Consider the following 19,659-nt stretch of genomic DNA (forward strand, 5'->3'; position numbering starts at 1 on the left):
CAGTGAATTACAGGGATTGGCACACTCATCCTACATCCATTTTTTCATCACCATCCTACTCCTTTACACCTCATGCTTCTCTCAAATTCTACCATCGAGATCATTTTTTCAAGGTCATTGGGGGACACTGTGAGCATGTATGTTTGTGCAAGATAGGCCTCTGAGGGGTGCTAAGTTTGGAAAAAGTCTTCAAATATCCTTCATACATTTTCATATACTTTATACCACCTTCATAACACATTTCCTACCCTCAAGATTATCTTGGATCCAATCTTGTAGCAAAATAGGGCCATCCTATAGCATCTTGTAGCAATCATGTAGAAATCTTGTAGCATCATGTAGCATTGTCTAAACTTGACCAAATTTGATTTAAGAGCTATATTTTTGTATCTTGGGATTGAATAATGACCTATATACTTTGAATACATGGTTTGGGAGGACCAAGGAACATTTTAGACCCATCCTTTCTTCACTACAAGTAAATAACAAGAATTAGAATTAGTAGGAAGATTTCCACATTTGAATCACAAAGATTGTTCTCTTATGTAATGTGTAAGGACTCTGTTACTAAAGATGAATTATCTTAAAATTAGTGATAAGAAGGGAAACTATTCAATACAAGTATATTAGACTTAGTTTTTGAAGTTATGCTAGATTTTCTAGTCATACACTTTAGATCAAGTTTCCTTTTTCAAGAAAATTTTCACATTCTGCAAGTAGAGTAATGATTTGCATTCCGTAAGTATAATATTGATTTTCATATGCAAGTAAGCTAGCATATTTCATCTCTACAATTAGTATAGTCTTTTAACTTCTTGCAATTATAGTGAATCTTTACATTTGATGAATAGCACTTTCATTTCTACAAATAGGATAATGTTTACCTTCCTATGATTAGAGCAGACTCTTGTCTTTTCATGCAAGTTCTATTTGAAAGCTAGTAAAAGGAGGGTTCTTTGTATGCCCTAATCTAATTCATTACTGAAGGTGACATTAGTAGAGCTTGACCTACTATGCATCTAGCATTGTCACCTCTAAGTTTGTACGAACCTTGGGTTGATAATTAAACTTGGTAGCCTTGGGAGTCTCAAAAAGCTTGTTGTGATATTGGGGCTCGTCACCTTTTGGTGTTGTTATCGGGGAGGTTTCCAAGTAGGTTTTTTTTCTACTTAGAAGTTGCTCATATTTTTTTTTTTGCATCAGTAATATTGACTTTAAAACTCAAAAAAAAAAGGATAAAATTTCAAAAAAATAGTGAAAAGTTCTTTCATGCCTCATTGGAGTAGGGATAATCAAGGGAAATTCATACCAAAAACCCCCACCCCCTCAAGCAGCCAACCATAATTCTTCCTTGGTGACTTTGAACTTCCCTTTTTGACCACAAGGGAGTTAAACAACCCCTTAGGTGAGCAATCTAAAATCTTTGAAAAACCCCTAGGGGAGGAAGAGCCTATATCACTTATCCAAGACATGGCTGAAAATAGAAAAAATGAATTCTTTTCCGGTTAAAATTGGCAACTAGGGCCAAACTCCATGTGGGTTACCTTATTCATGGCTGATAATATTTTTCCTAGATTCCTCTTGTCGAGAGGTGTAGGATTGATCTAAAGATCATCCGATTTTGATAAGTATTTATGGAGATATGAATTTATTTTGATTATTGACAAATTATCAAAGTCGGACAACAACTTATGTAGGATCAGACGCCCAACAGACATATCTATTCACCTTCAACGTTTGGATATAAATACAGGATGATTCCTCCTCATTTGGTCACTCACTTCTCATCATATCTCTCTCTCTCCTGCACAGAAAAAGAGTCTCTTCTCTCTCCTATGCTGAAAGGCTCTCTCTCACTCGAGCTGAAACAGGTCATTCGAAGTCTTGGACTGGTGCACGGTGAAGTTTTGGACTGATGCAAGGCGAAGTCTTGGACTGGTACATGGTGAAGTCTTGGATTGATGCATGGCGAAGTCTTGGACTGATGCGTGGCAAATTCTTGGACTAGTACATGGCGAAGTCTTGGACGGGTGCACGACGAAGTCTTGGAATGGTGCATGGAAAAGTATCGGACTGATGCACGACGAAGTCTTGGATTGGTGCACGACAAAATCTTGGACTAGTGCATGGTTAACGACTCATCGGTGGAGACTTGACGAGTTTGTTCTAGGGTTTGCTGCTGCTGATATAAATCAGATCTTTGTACTATTTATCTCTGCTGAATTATTGAAGATAAAAGAAGATTTGATCAAAGGGTTTCCCCATATTGGGGTTTGTCCCTGTCTAGCCACCACATCTTGTGTCCCTTATCTTGGCTTGTTTTCTATTGAACGTTTAAATGGTCTATCTGTACTTTACTGAATGTACATGTGATTTCTAATCTATGGATAATAATAAGAAAGATAAGTAAATTTCTCTAAGCATAGAACATACCATAACTTAACATGGTATCAGAGCTGAGGTGAAGACAAAGCCCAAGCAAGAGCAAGAGCAATCACCGAAGAGAAGGTTGGCAAGGCTATCTGAAAGAAATCATGGGGTCCTCAACACACTTCCCTACTGAAGACAGACTCTGTGAGAAGTCTGCCTATCACGGATGGAATATGTCTCTCGATCTAACATTAGAAGAATAGGAAGTGTTGGACCATGTGAGAGGCGGAATTGTTGAGCCTCCATCAAATGCATCCGCTACTGCTAGGAACAAATGGACCAAGGGAGGATTCAAAGGATGATGTTACAATTGCAATAAAATGGGTCACTATGCAAGGGAGTGCCCTGATAAAAGGGACATACCGAGATGATGATCAAAATCCCTCTCAAAGCAATCAAAGGAATGGCAAGTCAAATGGTAGTGGTAAAAGAAGTGTTGGAAATCAAGGAAGAGGAAAACCATTCAAGAAGGCAAGAAATTCCAATTATGAATCTAACACTGTTAACAATAAGCAAGATGAATATTACCTACCAGCTACTCTATCTACCACTGCTCCCCCGGACTCGCTGGGAAATTAGCTTATTGATAGTGGTGCCTCAAGGCACTTCACTAGTTATAAAGAAGCTCTCTATAATCTGGTAGAGAAAGAAACCAACCTGGAAATTGTTCTTGGAGACAATTCAAAATATCCCATGAAAGGCGTAGTAAATGTCACTCTTCAATTAAATCAGGGTAATACCATCCACTTACAAGATGTATTATATGTACCTGATCTCAAAAAGAACCTGGTGTCCATTTCTGCAATGGAAGACAAAGGCTACAAGGTGGCTTTCAGCAATGGCAAGGTACGCGTATGGAAAAATAACTTTGAAGATGCTTTTAATCTTGGGTTTCAAGTTGATTCATATTATCAGGTCAGAGGAAGTTCGTTGGGTGTCAGGACTTGTGACACATCTCTTCAGTCCGAATTATGGCATCGGAGGTTTACTCACCTTCATTATAAAGCTCTACTTGATGTAAGAAAAATGGTAACTGGGGTGCCCGAGTTCAGATTAGAGCAAGAAGATGTATGTCAAGGATGTGCCGAAGGGAAGCTGAAAAGGGGACCATTCCCCTCAAGCAAAGCAAGACATACGATATATTGCAGTTGGTTCACTCAGACATATCCGATATGATGCATATGAACTCTTTGGGAGGATATTTATATTACCTCACTTTTACATATAATTATTCTCACAAGACTTGAATATATTTCTCGAAAAAGAAGGATGAAGTGTTCCCCTGGTTTCGACACTTCAAAGCCTTGATCGAGAATCAAACCGAAAAGAAGATCAAGATCCTCAAGACTGATAATGGGATTGAATATGAATCCCTTGAGTTTCATGAATTTTAGGCTTGCATTAAGAGGGAGACCACTACACCCTATACTCCTGAGCAGAATGGTGTGGCAGAAAGGAAGAACCGTACGATTGTGGAAGCTGTCCGTGCTATGCTCCATGATCAAAGACTTCCGAAGTTTCTATGGGCCGAAGCTAAAAACACCACTGTATATGTACAAAATCGATGCCCTCATCAAGCATTGGGTTCCAAAACTCCTGAAGAAATGTTCACCAGTAAGAAACCTGATGTATCTCATTTTAGAATTTTTGGAAGCCCGGTATATTTTCATGTGTCGAAAGAGAAAAGGAATAAATTGGGTGCATCTGGAAAGAAAGGTATCTTTATGGGTTATAGTGAAAATACTAAGGGCTATAGAATCTGTGTAGATGGTCAAAGGGAAGTCGAGATTAGTCATGATGTCACCTTTGACGAAGATTTGGCCCTTAGCAAGGTGGACAATCTTCCTACTTTGAGGAACACTCAAGAAGCTGACACCAGAGAACCGAAAGAAAAAGAATATGAGAAAATGCCCAATGTGGAAAAAGCCTTGGATCCTACTGATCCTCCACCACCTAAGCCTTCCTCTTCAAGGAAGAGTCCTTCATGGCTTAGGGGGACACTTGATGATGTTGAAGTACACACAGCACCCTGAGGAACCTTCCGTGAAAGTAAGAAACCAAACAGCGATCAAGGATACCTAACCATAATGAGCACGATCATCCAAAATGAGCCTTCTTAATTCACATGTCATCAAGCATCAAGTATGGAAGGATGCTATGACCAAAGAATATGATTATATTATGAAGAACAATGTCTGGGATGTAGTCCCTAGACCTCAGGACAAGGCAGTTGTCACTTCAAAATGGCTTTACAAGATAAAGCATGCAGTTGATGGAAGTGCGGAAAAGTATAAGGCTTGTTTTGTCACTCCTGGCTTCTCCCAGGAGGAAGGTATAGGCTATGACGAGATATTTGCACCTATTGCCCAATATACCACCAGCCGCTCGATCATAGCCCTTGCTGCTTCGCAAGGATGGAACCTACATCAGATGGATGTCAAGACGGCATTCTTACATGGTTCGATCAAAGAAGAGGTATGTGTGGAGAAACCCGAAGGATTTGAGATTCATGATCGAGAATATCATGGTTGCAGGTTGGAGAAGGCCCTCTATGGGCTAAAGCAATCACCCCGAGCATGGTCTGAGAGGATCGATAGCTACTTTATGAAGCTGGGATTCACTAGGAGTGAAGCCGACCCCAACCTTTACTTTAAGGTTATAGATGAGAAGCCTCTCATACTGGTGCTATATGTTGATGATCTCTTTCTAACAGGTGTAGACCCTCTCATTCATGAATGCAAGAGGGAGCCGGCTTCTAAATTTGAGATGAAAGATCTAGGACTCATGCACTATTTCCTAGGACTCGAAGTCTGGCAGAAACCAGGGGAGATTTTCCTATCTCAAGGAAAGTATGTGGTGAAGATACTGGAAAGATTCGGCATGGTGGACTGCAAGCCTATAACTACCCTGATGGAGCTTAACTTTAAGAAGTTAAGCGGTAGTGTTTCCAGACCTTTTTTACAAAATGCTACCGAGTATCGACAGCTCATCTGAGCATTAATGTTCTTGGTGAACTCCCATCTGGATATATGCTTTGCAGTCAACATATGGTTGAGCCTCACCACTCACATTGGATTGGTGCCAAGAATCTGCCGAGATATCTTCATGGCACAATCACTCATGGATTAAGATACACTACCAGAAATGTGAGACTACTTGGGCATACTGATGTTGATTGGGTAGGCAATGTGGAGGACCGAAAGAGCACCTCCCGGTGCTTCTTCTCTTTGGGATCTACCTCGATATCCTGGATGAGCAGGAAAAAGAATTCAGTGGCTTTGAGCACCGCCGAGGTAGAATACATTACTGCTAGCATGGCCTCCTGTGAGGCAGTCTGGTTGCGAAAGCTCTTCAGTGAGCTGTTTGGATTTACATTGGATACCACCATGATTCTATGTGACAACCAGAGTGGGATCCGTTTATCAGAAAATCTTGTATTTCATGATCGCTCCAAGCATATCGATATCAGGTACCACTATATTCGAGATATGGTGCAGTGAGGAGCAATAAGGCTCCAACATATCGGTACAAATGAACAGGTCACCGACATTATAACAAAGCCCCTAGGAAAGGTCAAATTCCTGACTTTAAGAGAACGACTTGGTGTCGTTCAGAGACCCTCTGATGAGTCAATTATGATGTACTGTGCTCTAGGAGCTCTAGGGGAGCACGGGTTACTTTTTGGAGCGACATATGACCACAAGGGTGACTCACCATCCCCTGTTGGTGCACTTTGTATAGTGTAAAAGGTTCAACCTTCCCCTGTGACACCTCGTGGCGACTATGGAATAGGATGATTAGTTCTCCTGTGGGCCAGGATGATTCATTCTCTATGGTGACTATGGAACATGATGATTAGTTCTCCTATGGACCAAGATGATTCATTCTCCATGGCGATTGTGGAACAGGATGATTCATTCTCCTGTAGGCCAGGATGATTAGTTATTTGTGGTATCCACTCGACAGGATGATTCATTCTCCTGTGGATAGGATGATTAGTTCTCCTGTCAAGGCATCCTACCCATGCAATCTGGGACTCATGGAAAGTACCTCTCATCTGATCAATGAGCAAGGAAATGAGGATAGGGACCATATTAGTTTTATCGATGGATGCATTGTTGTATTTATCATACTCCCTATGCTAGGATGACCTCCATTGATCTGGGTTCAATGATACTGTTTTGGGACTAGTGAGAGTGGTACACCCTCTGAAACTGACTTCAGGTTAGTAGAGGACTAGTCTGGGACCAATGAAAGTGGTACACACTCTAGAATAACTCTGGTTCAGTGGAGGATGGTATGAGACATCCTCAATCACTTCTTCTTCTTCATAGTTTGAGTAGAGCAAAATAGAACAAAGTAGAGCAGAGCAAAGTAGGGGTCAAGCTGTACAAGGCAGTGCATTTGGTGGATGAATAGTAGCGACAGTCAGACGAATTGTAGATGGAGTTCTCCCTAATTGAGAGGGAGTGTTAAAATTGGCAACTAGGGCCAAATTCCATGTGGGTCACCTTATTCATGGCTGATAATATTTTTCCTAGATTCCTCTCATCGAGAGGTGTATGATTGATCTAAAGATCATCCGATTCTGATAAGTATTTATGGAGATATGAATTTATTTTTATTATTGACAAATTATCAAAGTCGGCCAGCAACTTATGTAGGCTCAGATGCCCAACAGACACATCTATTCACCTTCAATGTTTGGATATAAATACATGATGACTCCTTCTCATTTGGTCACTGACTTCTCATCATATCTCTCTCTCTCATGCACAGAAAAAGAGTCTCTTCTCTCTCCTTTGTTAAAAGTCTCTCTCTCTCTCTCTCACCCGTGCCAAAACAAGTCGTTCGAAGTCTTGGACTAGTGCACGACGAAGTCTTGGACTGATGCGCGACGAAGTCTTGGACTGGTACACGGTGAAGTCTTGGACTGATGCATAGCGAAGTCTTGGACTGATGTGTGGCGAAGCCTTGGACTGGTACATGGTGAAGTCTTAGACTAGTGCATGACGAAGTCTTGGATTGGTGCACAGCGAAGTCTTGGACTGCGCAGTGAAGTCTTGGACTGGTGCACGGTGAAGTCTTGCACTGGTACATGATGAACGAATCACCGGTGGAGACTTGATGAGTTTGATCTAGGGTTTTTTGCTGTTGATATAAATCAGATATTTGTACTATTTCTCTCTACTGAATTATTGAATATAAAAGAAGATTTGATCAAAGGGTTTCCCCATATTGGGGTTTGTCCCTGGCTAGCCACCACATCTTGTGTCTCTTGTCTTGGCTTGTTTTCTATTGATCGTTTAAATGTTCTATCTGCACTTTACTTAATGTACATGTGATTGCTAATTTGTGGATAATAATAAGAAAGATAAGTAAACTGCTCTAAGCATAGAAGATACCATAACTTAACATTTCCATCTAAGAGACTAATGGGGAGGCCAGGATGAAGAATATCATCCCTACTTCCCTTCCACACTTCCATGGCCTAACCATTGAGGACCCTGACAGATTCATGTTTGATTTTGTTGTTGTTTGTAGGATCTATGACTGTACTCTAATGAACAAAAGTTGGAGTTGTTTCCATTCACCGTCAAAGATGCAACCTTGCATGGTTTAATGGGCTTACCTAGAGGCAACATCACCACTTGGGCACAAATGCAGCAAGCCTTTAATGAGAAGTACATGGATTACTGTAGGTATAAATAGATAAAAGAGGAAATTTTTAGGATGACCCTAGGACCAGATGAATCCTTAGAGGATTATGAAGAAATATTCCAACTCAATTATAGGAGGGCCAATTGTACCCTTAACCCTGAGTCACTCAAGCTATTACTTATCTCAAGGATCGGGATGGAGACCCTCAATATGTTTCCTAGAGCATAAATTTATCAGATGGCATATGATGACATCAAGACAGTATTCAAGAATCATTCTAGTGCTGCTAGAAGAAAAGGTAGGTCCAGTTAAGGCCTAGTCAACTCATCTCCCTCTACGTCAACTATCAAACATGAGATAGCGAGTATGTTGGAATACTTTAAGAGGGAAATGTTGCAGAATGTTTCCTTTGCAAATGGATACTATGCAGATCAAAAGGAATCAAGAGGAAGCAGAAAGGGCACTAGCTATCCTTTTCCCTAGATGCACTAAGAGGCATCCCATAAATGAGTTCCCATTGAACATATAGAGGTTTGCTCTATCTGTGAGGAAAACCATGCAACAAATAAATTTCCCTCTCTGTCAGGCCTAAAAGTTGTATACCAAGGGGTAGAAAATGGCTTGGAGCAACTCTTCTTCATTAACTAAAGGAGGCCCCAGGCCATATCAAAAAGGAATGCAAGTTGCACATTGTTGTGAAGGTAAATCCCCTCTATAGATAGAGGCGGTCCCTTTAGCCCAATGAGTGGGTCTAGCAACAAACCAAACAAACTAACATACAATTTCCTAGTTTATGTTTAAAAAATGCAGAGAGAAGGAGAAACCTACCTCTCTCTAATTCTAATCACTCAATATTTTGGAGATGACTTTGATTCTTTTTCTCCAGACGTCGCTCCTTACTTGTTCTTCACGTCTGAGTACCTGCAAGGAATATCAAAGAGATATGAAAAATACAAGAGCATATATGGCATACATCAAACATAAAATACTTAATAGATCAAGGAATATTAAGATAAAAGCATAAACATTTACACAATTATGGAAAGTGAACATTAGATGTATATTTTAATGAGCTAAAAAGAGAAGCATACAACCTATGACTTGATGTTTGAGACCTCCTTTTGGTGGATTTCCAAGTCGAAGAAAAGACTCTTTAAGAACTACTTATCCAAGCTATAATGGGTAGCATGTAAGCATAATCTCAGCATAGGGATGCAACAATCAATAACCAACCATTTGGGGATGGAAAGGAGTGAATTTATAGGAAGGTTGAGGGAATTAGGGATCCACAAAAGAGGGAGGAAGGTCCACATCTCAAGGGGAAATCCCATTATTATGATCGGGAGGTCCAAATGGGAGAGCTCGACCATATCAACAACAACCAATATCCATCTCATTGTTCTCGAAGGTTCTAGTGCATGAAGCTTCTCCTCGATTTTTCTAAAACCTGCCAGAAGAGGTTCAACATGGGTTTTCATATCAAAACACATGCTAGCAGTGATAGTGTAGAACCATGTAACCTACCATTAGCACGGGAAAGTAGTGTATCAAAATGCATTGATGCAAAAATTTAGGTTTTTAGTTAACCTTCTTCAGAATGGATCCAAGTTAGTTTTCATTTGATTCTTCATCGAGGTTTTTGTTTGTATATCATGATGGATATGCTATACAGTTGTCAATGTTTTGGCACTTCAGGATATGGAACAGGAAGTGAAAAGGAGGTGTGAAAAAATATTGTGTAACACACATTATCATCCTTATAATCCAAATCAGAATGCACCTTTCTAGCCTTGGTACCATTCAAATCATCGATCATGGTCCATTTCCTCTCCTTGGTCCTGTGCTCCTCAGCATCCCCATAATCATGTCAACCCACCTTTCCAACCATATCAATCTCAACCTCCTCAATGGGGAAACCCCTCACAAGGATGGAGGCCTCAGGCATCCCAACCTCCTGCCTTAATGCCTCCTCCTCAACCTCAACCACAACTCCCTTGCCACAACCCACTTAATAAACCTCAAATTACTACCTAAACCAATCCAAACCCGAATAATAAGCAAGCACAAATGGTTTACAGTGGGGAGACATATTATCCTGCTTATGCTATGGAAATCCAAGAGATTAACCTTCGGTCTAGGAAAGTACTTCTAGATGCACACCCACCTTATCCACCTGAAGAACTTGAAGAAGAGAAGGAAGATAGTACCCCTCAAGCCAATGCACTTCTCTATCCTCAAAGTTTGGTCCAACCCAAACAACACACCCTAGAAGAGATTAAAATTCTAGGAGAATTGAAGAAATTTTGTGTCAAATCTTCCCTTCTCCAAGTCATCAAATATGTCCCCATTTACAACAATATTATCAAGGAAGAATGTTTTAAAAATCCTGGGAGAAGAAGAAGAGATACCTCCACTATCAATGTTGTTTGATAGTTGTTTGATCTAATGCTTGGGAGGGAAATCTCTCCAAAGTACTTGGATCCTGGTAGCCCAGTAGTGGATGTGCACATTGATAGAATTATGGTCCCTAATACCTTGATTGACCTTGGGTCTAAAATCAATGTTACGACCAAAGAAACCATGCTCAAGCTCCACCTCTCAGGAGCTTTGAGAAAAACCACCACAATACTACATCTTGCATACAAATCTATAGTATTCCCTGCCTAATTTATTGAGGATGTGATGGTCTCCATCAACTTCTAGGAATATCCCACAAATTTCCTTGTCTTCCATCCTAAAACCATGTTTAATGGTTACCCTCTAATCCTAGGAATACCTTACTTCGCCACTGTTGATTCCTACGTTAATTGCAAGGCTGGGAACATGACCATCAAGAATGAGCATCTCTCAAAGCATCTCATACTATGTCCCCCTGCTCAACCTTCTATTGAGCATGACCTACCCTTGTGTATAGAGGAAAGGGAAGAAGAATATTTTTATCATACATCCCTCTACCCAGACTGTACACTAGAATATTGTTGTAGGAGGTAGGCAGCTTGATGAAGATGACCTTATTGACCATATCTTACATAATCAACCTCCCACTGCCATGCCAATTAATGAACTAGTGGAAGAATACTTGGAACAATCTAATGGAAATCCATGGACTGATATGTCCTTTTTTGACCCTGATATAGATCATTCCAATGTTGTAGAAATTATCCCATCTATAACTCTAAAGATCAACCCCTCTCTCTCAACTTAGCAAGAAGAGAAGTTATGCATTGCACTAAGGAAACATCTTGATGATGTTTCTTGGGACTATAAGGAAATGAAAGGTTTGCATCCCTTAATTTTTACTCACCATATTTACAACGAGGAAGGATGAAATATTTTGTGCAAACCCCATAGGAGGATTAATCTCTCCCTTAAGGACATTGTAAAAGAAACATTGCAAAAACTACTAGATGCAGGGTTCATATACCCCATTTCAGACAATGAGTGGGTGTGCCCTCTTGTCATATTCCCCAAGAAGAATGGGAAGTGGAGTATTTATGTTGATTATAGAGAGATTAACATGGCTACAAACAAGGACCATTTCCCTCTACCTTTCATTTACCATGTCCTAGATGGTCTTGCAAGGAAGAGATTATTTTCCTTCCTCGATGGATTTAATGGGTACAACCAAATACCGATCGGCCCTAAGGACAAATAAAAGATCACAATCACATCTCCTTGGGGTACCTTTTCCTATAAATTCCTTCCATTCAGTTTGTGCAATGTTCATGCTACCTTCCATAGGGTAATTCTGAGTATATTTGCTGACCTTGTTCATGTCACTATTGAAATATACATGGATGACTTCACTCCTTATGGATGTAACTTACAGGAATATCTTTCTAATCTATTTAAATTCTTAAAGAAATGAATCAAGATGAATATTTCATTAAGTCCTAAGAAATGTGATTTTTTTATGAAAGTAGGGATTGTCTTAGTCCATTCAATATCTAAGGAGGGGATACAAGTTGATCCCAACATTTCTATCATTAAAAGGGTCCCTACCCTTAAAAAAAATGGATGTCAGAAGCTTCCTTGGATTGGTTGGGTATCATAGAAGGTTCATTAAGGACTTTAGTAAATTAGCTTCACCCTTGATTGGATTACCAGCCAAATACTCGTACTTTTGTTGGACAGACAATTTTCAAGAGGCCTTTAAGGTACTAAAGGAGAAGTTGACCACTGCACTCATCCTTAGGGATCCCAATTGGGCATTTCCTTTCCATATCCACATAGATGCATCAGATAAATCTGTAGGAGCAGCCTTAGGACAAGTGGAAGACAACCTACCCTATACTATATATTTCATCAGTAAGAACTTTTCTAAGGCTGAACTTAACTATACAGTCACTAGAAAAGAACTCCTAACTGTGATGCATTCTTTGAATAAGCTTAGGAACTATATCATTGGGTATCAAACTTTTATTCACACTGATCATGCAACCATTAAGTATTTAGTGAATAAACTCGATGTTAATGCTAGAATCATTAGATGGTTGTTACTATTGCAACAGTTTGATTTAGCTATTATTGACAAACCATGAAAAGAGAATGTGGTTGCAGTTTTTTTTCAAGACTAACCTTTCCTGCAAATGAGGAGATGGTAGATGATCAACTTCCAGATGTACACATGTTTTCCATCTCAGTGTTATCTCCTTGGTTTTTTGATATAGCCAACTAATTTGTTGTTGGGACATTCCCTCATAATATATCCTCCAAGGAGAAGAGAAAGATCATCAGGAAGAGTGCCCCTTTCACCTGGATCGGGGGAAATCTCATCAAGTTGGGGCCAAACCAAATTTTGAGGAGATGTGTAAGAGAGGAGGTCTTTGACATCCTCCCGACCTACCATGATGGACCTTTTAGGGGCTATTTTGTTGTTAAAAGGACAACCTTAAGGTTTTACAAGTTGGATACTACTGGCCTACTCTACATCAGGATTCAAAAAGGCACACTACCATATGTGATGAGTGCCAAAGGGTGGGAAATCCTACACCCAAGGATGAAATGTGCCTATAAACTCAAGTGACTCTGGATCCATTTGAGAAATGGGGCATGGACTTCATTAGGCCTATTTATCTCCCATCAAGGTAGAAGAATTACATCATTGTGTGCATTAATTAATTGACAAAATGGGCTAAAGAAAAGGTAGTGAAGGAAACAACTAAGCAGAAAGTGGCTGAATTTCTAAGGGAGAACATATTCTACAAGTTTGGTTTTCCAAGGGAATTGGTCACTGATAAAGGGGCATAGTTCACCTCAAAGTTGATTGAAGACATCATGGAGCATCACCATATCAAGCACAAGAAAACCACTACATATCACCCTCAAGAAAAAGGGCAAGTGGAGGTCAAAAACAGAGCCTTGGAGGACATTTTGACCAAGGTTGTTAGCAATAGTAAAAAGGATTGGGTAGACCGACTTATAGAGGCCACTTGGACCTACAATACCACCTGGAAGAAAACTACTGGATTCACCCCATTTGAGTTGGTCTATGGAAATAAAGAATTGTTTTCCATTGAATTAAAGTACAATAACTTGAGGATGGAAGCCCAATTGGATTTGGACCTCACCACAACACAACAAGAAAGGATACTTCAGCTCAATGGCTTGCATGAGTTCAGATTGCAGGGTCTCCTACACACTGAGGTAGTCCAACTAAAAAGGAATATCTAGCATGATAAACACATTAGGGAGAGAGCCTTTCAAGAGGTTGATTGGGCCCTCCTGTATGATTCAAGGTTCAAGGATCTCAAAGGGAAGTTTATTACAAGGTGATTGGGCCCCTATCTAGTCGAAAATTGTTATGAGAATGGATATGTCCAACTGAGAACAATTAATGAGGAAGGAATTCAATTACTAGTTAATGGTTACCAGTTGAGGTTATATAAAAATTCTCTGTGAAAAGAGGAGTTATTAGTTCAATAAGCAAGGGGTTGAATGTAATTGGGGATCTCACAGCCCCCGATTCATCTAACTTATAATAAGTAAATAAGAATAACAAAAAAAGAAAATAAATGGTATAGGTGAAAAACTCCATGAGCCATCTAAGGCCAACTCTAGGGTTGAAATCCTCCATGAGTCAGCTCCAGGGCAAAAACAAAAAAGAGAAAAATAAGATGAAAAGATACCCAGTTGAAAACCCCCTTTGAGGTGCTTGAGGTAGGCCTGCAAATTGAAAACATCTTGAGAGGCAGTATGCATGTCTCAAAGAAAAGGAGAGAGAAAAAAAATGAAACAAAAGGAGGAAGCACACAGAGTTTAACGAATCATTACATCAATTTTTCTAACACTTTTATTTTGTAGGATTCCAGATAGTCAAAAGGACAACAGTCAAAGAAAAAGAGCCCATATTCCCATTTCTCCATCTCCCTAACTAGCCTCTAGCATTTACTCCATCATTCCACCCATCTCCCTACATCCCTCCATAACCAAGAAAACAACTGCACTTGATTTTTCCTCAATCCTAAAGTGCTGCAGGACTCTCCTAGACTGCTAGAGGATTGGCCAAAAGTGCTACAGGTTTGAGATATTCCTAGGGAAAGGGGAAAAATCTCATATTCTCTTTGGGGAAATGACATAAGAGGTTCATCAATCCTCCTTTACCTCTTCCACACTCCATTTAGGCACTTTACCTTCAGAAATTCCACCATTGTTCATAAAAAGACTCTATTTTCACCCCTTCTTCACAAGTTTTTGCTACCATCAGAGCTCCCATTCTTGTCCATAGACTCACCATGAATTATCCAAGCCACTAAGTGCATTCCATGAAGAAATATGAGGGTTTTGTAGAAGTTGTGTGACTGTTATAGAAAAGAGATCAATCTTGTAGAAGCTTGCACAATGTTGGGTGTTTATTATATTCTTTGCATGACTAGCCCAGTAGTGAAGTCGGGGGGTTAGAGGGGGGTTTGTCAGCCCTCTCTTCATTGCGTCAAGTGGTGCAGGGGGTAGCATCCACCCTCTTCGTTGCGCCAGGCATATCAGGGAGTGGCATCAAGGGGAAGTAGTCGCCCTGTAGGGGGGTTTGAGGGGAACGGTAGCCCCCCTCTATAGGGTCTAGTGCAGTGCCCCGAGGAAAAAAAATTGGACCCTATATTAGGGGGGCAGACCTAACTATGGGTTTATGAGTGGTTTTCACATATGGTTTTGGGCATGATGGTTTTCTTCCCATGGTATTTTGTAGATCTTGTCAAGGGAACTATGGTTATGTTCTAATCCAGGGTTAATGCATTGAGGTTTATGGATGCTTCGACATGTATATATAAGTATTGTAAGATTGAAAGAAACATAATTAAAAATCAATCTGGTAGTCCCAGTTTTGGGATCAAGGGGAAAATCTATGTTTATATATGTTTTATGTTTTATTCTCTCGCCATTGTATATTTTATGTTTTTATAATTCCTATGCAGGTAATTTGTGTATAGAGTTAAAACCTACATTTGGTATCGGAGTTGTTTTGGCTTCAAGGGTACGCCTTTGCTGCTGAGGGGTTTTTCTCGGCCTTGTGGTAGACCCTGTTCAGTGGGAGATCTGTGGGATCGATTCTTTTGGTGAAAGAAGATGGCAAGCAGTGGAAAGATAGAGATAAATTTAATGGAGAGTTTTGAGTTGTGGAAACTAAGGATGGAGGATTTGCTGGCAGATAAAGATCAGTGGATCACGGTAGATCTGGGTACTAAACCGATGGCAATGTCAGCTGAAGACTAAGCGAATTTGGATCAGAATGTAAAGAGAAAAATATTGTTGTGTATCTCAGATTCATTATTTTTGAATGTATCAGGGGAAGCTTCAACGAAGGCTTTGTGGGACAAGTTAGGGACTTTGTACCAATCTAAGTCTCTGGTGAATAAATTGTTCCTATAGAAAATGTTGTATAACCTGAGGATGAATGATGCAGACTCGGTGACAGAGCATATGAACGCCTTTAATACTATGGTAAACCAGTTTTTATCTGTTGATATAAAAATTTAAATGACGATAAGTGCATAAATTTGTTGTGTTCTCTATCAGATTCGTGGGATAATCTGGTTTTTGCAATAGGTAGCAATGTGACTGCCTTACAATTTGATGAAATAGTCTCACCCTTGTGTCGTAGGAGATGAGACGAAAAAATATAGAGGGCTATAATGGTGAGGCCTTGTCTATACAAGGACGGACCCAAAATAGAAACAAAAATAAATCCTCAAGTGGGAGATCTAAATCTCTAGGAAAACCTATAAAGGTGTGCTAGAAATGCGGAAAGGAAGGGCACTTCAAAAAGGATTGTAGATCTAAAGCTCCTAAGAAAGGAAATGGATTTGATGGTGCTCCTTCTGCACAGGTGAAAATCACCTCAGATGAAGGTGGGGATGTGTACTTGGCTTCTTCTTCAAGTACACTTGTAGATCATGAGGCATGGTTGATTGACTCAGGTGCATCCTTTCACTTCACTCCCCACAAGGAGTGGTTCTACGAGTATGATAAATATGATGGTGGTGATGTCTTCTTAGGGGATGACAGGAAGTCTAGAATCGTTAGTCGTAGAAAATTCAAGTTGAAGTTGCAAGTTGGAAGGATTGGAACACTTCTAGGCGTTATGCATATTCCTGCATTGGCCAGAAATCTTATTTTTGTAAGAAAGTTGGACGGTGCAGGTGTAAAAACAGTGTTCGAGAAAAATACCTGCAAGATGGTTTAGGGAGCATTGGTATTGATGTGGGGAGTTCAGATTGGAACTCTGTAAAAGGTTCAGCGTAAAGCTATTATTGATGGGTGCAACAGTTCTGTGTTTTCTGAAAGTGGAGTAGGAAATCTAGTGGCCTCTAAAGAAAATACCATGCTATCGCATCAAATTCTTAGACATATTGGATAGAAGGGCCTTCAAATACTTCATGGTAATGGTATGGTAGAAGGTATGTCTAGTTTCTCTCTGGATTTTGATTTTTGTGAAAATTGTGTATATGGGAAGCAGAATCAGGGGAGTTTCCCCTCTAGTGCTAAGAGGGCGAAACAGACATTAGATCTTTGGACAGTGATGTGTTTGGACCTGTGTCTGTTCCATCACTCGGTAAGTCTGTGTATTATGTATCATTTATAGATGACTTCTAAATTAATACATGGATATATTTCCTTAATAAGAAATATAAAGTCTTTGACAGGTTTAAATAATTTAAGGCTCTTGTAGAAAACGAGACAGAGAAGAATATAAAGGTGTTGAGGACAGATAACGGTGGAGAGTTTTGTAAGAAGTGTGGTATAGCATGGCAAAAGACTACTCCATACACACCTCATAAAAATGGAGTTGCATAGAGAATGAACAAGACATTGATGAAAAGAAAAGAAGCATGCTCAGTGATGTCGGGTTAAGACGGGAATTTTGGAGACAGGCGGTGGAGACTGTATGTTACCTGGTCAATAGATCACCTTCATCGACGTCAGAGGATAAGTCTCCACATGAGGTATGGACTAGTAAGAAACCCTCTCTTTCACATTTGAGGATATTTGTATGTGATGCATATGCATGTGTTCCAAAGGAGAAAAGAACCAAGTTGGATAGTAAATCTGAAAGGTGCATCTTTATTGGGTATAAGGATGGTTTAAAAGGTTATAAGGTTTGGAACCCAGAGACAAGGAAGGTTGTGTACAGCCGCAATGTGGTGTTTAGAGAGGTGAAAGATGTTATTAAACATGAATTACTACCAAAGGAATCTAAGAAGATAGAGTTTGAGCTAAAGGAGGAGGAATCAAATTCTACAGCAGAAGAGGAATCAAAAGATGAAGAGCCACAAACTCCAGTTGTGAGAAGATCAGTTAGAGAAAGAAGGCAGCCAGAAAGGTATAGTCTAGTTGCTTTCTATTCAAATTGTTATTTATCTATTACTGATTATGATCCCAGACCTGTCAGGGAAGTAGTAGATTTAGAGGATAGCAAACTCTAGAAAGAGACCATGGTTGATGAAATGGCATCTTTGGACAAAAATGACGTTGGGGATCTAGTGGAGTTGTCGGCTGAAAGGAAACCCATTAGAAGTAATAAGATGAATGGAGAAGGCAAGGTGGAGAAATACAAAGCACAGTTGGTAGAAAAAGGTTATTCCTAGGTGTCGGGAATTTATTTTAGTGATATTTTTTCTTCTATTGCCAAGGTAGCTTCTATTATATTACTTTTATCTGTTGCTACTACTTTTGATTTTGAGGTAGAACAGATTTATGTGAAGACAACATTTCTTCATGGGGATCTAGAAAAAGAGATCTACATGAAGCAACCTAAAGGCTTTGCAGTGAAGGGTAAGAAAGAACTAGTATGCAGGTTAAAAAAATTCTATATGGGTTAAAACAGTCACCAAGGATGTGGTATCGTAAATTTGATACATCTATACGGGGACTTGGCTTCACCAGAATCAAACTAGATCATTGTGTGTATTTTAAATTAATTGGTGACCATGTTATTTATTTGGTCTTGTATGTGGATGATATGTTGTTGACTGGAAATAACAAAGAAAATATCCAAGAATTGAAGACCCAATTGTCCTCCAAATTCGACATGAAAGATCTTGGTGTTGAAAATTATATTTTAGGCATGGAAATTGAATGAGATTGAGGAAAGAGGAAGCTCTGGTTAAACCAGAGGAAGTATGTCAAGACAATACTACAGAGGTTTAATATGCAAGATAGTAAACCAGTGAAGGTTCCTATTCCTGTAGGTGTAAAGTTATCTGGTAAAAAGTGTCCCAAGTCACAAGAAGAGGAAAAGGACATGTCCCATGTTCCTTATGTAAGTGCATTTGGTAGACTAATGTATGTAATGGTATGTTCTAGACTAGACACTTCACATGCAGTGGGAGTATTGAGCAAGTTTATGTCAAAACCAAGGGAGGAGAATTGGACAACAGTGAAGCGAATTTTCAGGTATTTGCATGGCACTAGTGATTATGGTCTGTGCTACCAAGGAAGACCAGGATTGGATAGAGTTTTTGTTAAAATTGGCAACTAGGGCCAAACTCCATGTGGGTCAGCTTATTTATGGCAGCTGATATTTTTATTGGATCCCTCTCATCGAGAAGTGTAGGATTGATATAAAGATCATTCGATTCCGATAAGTATTCATGAAATTATAAATTTATTTATGCTATAAGACAAATTGTCAAGTCAGCCAGCAACTTGAGTAGGCTCAGAAGCCCAATAGTCGTGTCTATTCATCATCTACGTTTTCAGTATAAATATAAAGAACTTGAAATCATTTGGTAGACACATACTCTTCATGTGTGATCTCCTCTCCATGTCTTGGGTTTTTGGAGAAGGAAAAACACATAGAGGATACCCTGGCCTATGTACAAATGATGCCCTAGATCTAAAATGCAGGAGCAATGGTCATGAAGAATTCTAGACGCAGATGAGGGGAGAATATTCCAGGCACGTGAAGCCTTGAACGTTGTGATGAATCATAGTCAACGTGATACCCTATCTACTACCCTAATCCATTGTCATAAAAGGAACACCCGTAGTCATATATGGAACCCACAATTTAGAATGCAGTCATAGAATTCGCAGTTATATATGGAACCTGCAGTTTGGAACACAATCATATAT

Source organism: Pinus tabuliformis, chromosome 8, assembly GCF_031772625.1.
Source record: "Pinus tabuliformis cultivar Carrire ecotype Pingquan chromosome 8, CPIR1, whole genome shotgun sequence".
In the NCBI taxonomy this organism is placed as follows: Eukaryota; Viridiplantae; Streptophyta; class Pinopsida; order Pinales; family Pinaceae; genus Pinus; species Pinus tabuliformis.